Here is a 4,496-nt window from a genome sequence, read left to right as displayed (position 1 = left end):
GAGCTGCTCGGCGAGGCAGGGTACAGCCAGCACCGCACTGTCCTCCCCTGCCCAGCCCCACTGCCACACCAGGGACGTGGGGAAGGACTCATGATGTAACCGGTGATGTCAGGAAGGACTGGGATTGGTGACATCATGGGATAAATCAGGAAGGAGGAGGGACCTCTGCCTGCACACAAGGCTCTTGGCAGGCAGCAGAGATTAGGGGAGAGCAGCAGGGAGCCCGAGGACAAGCTCAGCGCTCGTCCAAGGCAAAACGCTCGGAGGCGGGGGGTGCCAGGCACCCTGGGGCTGCGGCTCTGCCTTGGCACCACGCTGCTCGCCTGGGCTTTGCCTCCCCCGAGGAGCTGCGGGAATATCCATTAGAGATGGAGTCCAGCCGCGGTCCCGGGGGACCTCCCCTGCAGCTCCCTCGTCCTCCTGTGCCTGCAGCCCGCAGAAGCCCACCCTCTCCCCCCGGCGCTGTGACAGCTCGGGTCCCCGCTTTTACCTTGGACCCTGCTTCTTACCTCACACCCAGCACTAATAACAATTATCCCCGTGTACCTCCTTCACAGAGGACTTGAGAGAAGCAATTAATCTCAGTAACAGGCTTTGAAGAGAAGAAGTGCTGTCTAAGCACTGTGCTCTTATCCTTTTGATGGGGTTAGCTGTGTTGGAATATGAGCGAAGACATTTGGAGTAAATTAATAAAGAGTTTAATGACATCCAAAAGTTAGGGAGATGAAGCATTTCAAAGGAGTTTATAGCTTTATGGGGAGGGAACAGCAATGCAAAGAGCATGTTTTCTTCATCAAGTCTGCTCTTCGGGCTCCAGCATGACTGAGTCTTTGTACCTTTTACCAGGGTGCATCCGTTCACCCCGGGTCAGCCCACGCTCCCGTGTCCTCCATGGCAGGAGCCCAGTGACTGGTGTTCCCCTGGCAGCGCTGCTGTGCCGCCCGCAGCCGGGCAGGATGGAGCAGAAGTGCCCGGGGAGCCGGGATTTCACCCTCTGCACAACCCCAGGTGCTTTCTCGGTGACGATGGTCCCCAATTAAATGATTTTCTGTCCTCAGCTGCTTGGGAAGCGCTGTGCAAACAACCCAGCCCACAGAAGGGGAAATATTTGGGGGACACGGCTGCAACATCCGACAGCTCCTGCCCGGGCAGCTGTGGCTGTGCCGGGGGAAGCAGCACTTTCCTTCATGCAGGGATGCAGGACATCACACAGAGCAAGGTACGCAACCCCTTGCCACCGTGCTCATCTTCTGATGCTCCAAAATAGGAGGATTTGTGCAAACGCACCGGGCGCACGCGGCTGGTGCTGGCACTGCCCATGCCAGCCTTCCCAGAGCCATGGTGAGAAGGTCAGGGGGGCTGCAGGGCAGTTATTTAAATCTCAGCATCCCTACAGGTGATGGAGAAGAATCATTAAAATGCAGCAGGTGCCTTGGACTGTTTTGCCCTGAAATCTAAATGGTCTTAAAGCACTCCAGAGAAAATGCATTTTCCTAGCGGTGTATTTATGAGAGAGTCAAGATACGAGCACTTGGCCCAGCTCCCAGAGCGAGCGTCCGATGCCGAGCACCCCATAGATGGTATTTTTCGTGGTGTTTTTATATTTTCAGCCTGATTAATACCCTTATGGTAGCCGGAGCCTGGAGACCGCTTTATATTTTGCCAGCAGGCTTTAAAGCCAACGTAATTTACACAGCGGCTGGCGGAGCGGGGAGGCACCGACATGCAGCAAAAGCATTTTTCACCCGCTTCCTCAGCACCTTCCCCATGAGTTAGCCCTGCCCATCGGCTGGCCAGGGCGTTTGCTGGGACATGACGCTATCCCTGTACAAATTACATGGCACAGGCAATTTCACAGCCCTTCCAAGAAATGTCTTTTACTCATAATCCCCGAGGTGCTCAAGCAGGGTCTGGGGCTGAGCAGACAGATGGTCCTTCCCTGCGGATCTGCTTGGAGAAGCCATGGAGGGAGGGGGGAAGCAGAGGCGGTGGGGGGTGCCCTGGGTGCCCTCCCTCCCCTCAATACCTACAGCTCTGCACAAGCACCCGGTGAAAGTCTAACACCTGGGCAAGGAGGGGGGAGAAGAGCCCCCCGGGCACACACCCCAGCTCCGGGCAGCTGGGGCTGTTCCAGAGGTGCTCCAGATATCTGTCCGAGCACACAAACTTCTTTAGACCCCAGCACAAGGCAATATCAACCTCAGAGTTAGGAACACATGTTTAGGGAGTGACCAGATTAGCTTTTGCAATGGTGCTAATTACTCTGAGTTAATTAGCAATCAATTACCTCTAGGTTATAAAAGCCCTCAGTGAATATAAAAACCTAGTTAGAAGGCTCTGGGAGCTGGGAGTGGTGCTTTGTGCATTTTTTCTTCTCCTCTGCTTTGTCTTTCTCTCTGCTTGGTTGGGGAAGTGGGAAGGCGAGGAGGGACTGTAAGGACTTAACGTAATCCCGGCTGCAATCACACAAGTGAGTGGCAAAGAGAAACGTTGCCACGGTGTATTTAGGGATGCTGGCTGCAGGCAAGACAGAATATTGCTTCCTGGAGAGCACAGCCGGCTCCCAGCGGTGGAGTTAGAAGGAAGCAGCCCCAGGAGGAGAAATAGAGACATGAGTGATCTGTGATGGCTCTGGTAACTGCGGAGGAAAGGTTGTCTGCTCCCAGCTCAGCCTTTCATGTAACGTGCTCGGGAGCAGAAGGAGCTGTGTGCCCTGGAGTGCGGTGTGACTGCAGTGAAATGGAGGAACTGAGGGACTGTGAGTCAGTGCTGCTGGTGCTCTGAAACACGCCTGTGTCTGAGGCACGTGCACCTATGGATGTAATGGGTGCATCAGGTACGGGCATCTCTGTAAGACGCACAAATGTGTGTGTATGCACATGCATCTTCCAAGGTGTTGACAGACGCAGCGCATGGCTTTCTCTGTGTCTTGTGCCAGCAACGGACAATCTGCAGGTTGTTTAAGATGATTTCTTAGCAGGTAGTGAAGAAAAACGAATGTGCTCGTGCTGTACATAGTGCTGGGTGGCAGGAACCCCTCAGGCTGGTAGGGGCAGGGTGCTCCCCTCACAAGTCAGGGAGCTACAGCAAGATGTTTCCTTTGGTTTTGTGTAATTGTTGGCACCCTGACATAGTGATTAATGCTGCTGGACCATGGCTGCTGGTGGCACATGTGCGTGGAGAGCACATCACTTTTTCCAGTGGCCTCTGCCTAAATACCTTCAGCCAAAGGAACTGGGATGCTTTCCAAAGCAACCAAGCTTTCTGCAGGCAGAGCACCACACCATGCCCGGAGGCCCTGTGATGCCTGCTGCACACTCTGCAGCCCTGCCCAGCTGCAGGGGAGCGCGGTGGAACCAGCCCCAGGACGTGGCTGGAGGAGACCCGGATGAAATACCCTGTAGCCACAAGTGCACCCTGAAAGGAGCAGCCCCGAGTATCCCCTGTGCTGCCTCTGATGTTGGCTCTGCCCAGGTAAGAGAGGAGCGGGCACAGGCCATGGGGCATCTCAAACGCCATCTGGGCACCAGCGAGCCCCCATGGCTGCCTGCAGAGCGGTCCAGCCGCTCCCTTTGGTGTTGCATTTGTTGTCCTTGCTGCGATGACTCTGGCCAGACGTGGGTGACAGAGGGAGCGAGTGGGGGTGGAAAACAAGCCCAGGAGGAGACAGGGGAGCTGAGGTGGCAGAGTGGAAAGTCTCCCCTGTGGTGGGGGACCACTCAACACATGGACTGCACTTTTCTCCCAGGGATGGGTGGGTTCCTGGAAGTGGGGTCCACTGCGGGGAGCAACCGGCGGAGCGGTGACCCTCTGCCCAGGGGTGCACAGGGCCTGGTTTGGTGGTCAGGGGCCAGCCAACGTGTGAGGAGGAACCCCAAGTTGCTCAGTGCAGCAGCAGGAAATGTTGTCTTGGAAAGCCAAAAAGTGCCTTGCACCCAGGACCCCCTATGCCCTGGGTCCAGTGCTGTGGGTCTCACCAAATTGGCAGGTTCATGGGAGTCGTTGCGACCACTGCTGCCCTGGGCTGCCCACAGGCAGCTGCCGGCACCACTCTCTGCGGAGCCATTGCTGCAACACAGATGGGGACAAGGCCACTTTCGGGGGAGCCCTGAGCTACATGGGGGAAAGATGCTCCTCCAAGACCTTGCAGGTTTCAGCTAAAGCATGTTGGCATAGCAAAGGGTTTTAGCTAGATCTTTAAAAAAAGCAAGTAGGAATACATAAAAGGCACATGTATATTTATATAAACATACAGATAAGTGCTTGCATATATATATGTACGTATCTGTTAGAGTCCTATCATCTTTTTTTGCAGCAAAGACATCTGTCTTCGCTTGGGCTGGATTGCTAACATGTTCCACATTACTCCTGCCCTGATTTTCACAGCACGTCCTCTCCCACCTCCCAGCCTGGGCCTGGCTCTCGCGCTGCTCTCAGCAGCTTCCTCCGGCTTTGTGAGCGCTCAGACCTGGCAATCGTCCTCAGTGCCCCGAGCG

This window comes from Pygoscelis adeliae, unplaced genomic scaffold, assembly GCF_000699105.1.
Source record: "Pygoscelis adeliae isolate BGI_AS28 unplaced genomic scaffold, ASM69910v1 Scaffold52, whole genome shotgun sequence".
NCBI lineage: Eukaryota > Metazoa > Chordata > Aves > Sphenisciformes > Spheniscidae > Pygoscelis > Pygoscelis adeliae.
Note: the sequence above shows the minus strand (reverse complement) of the source record.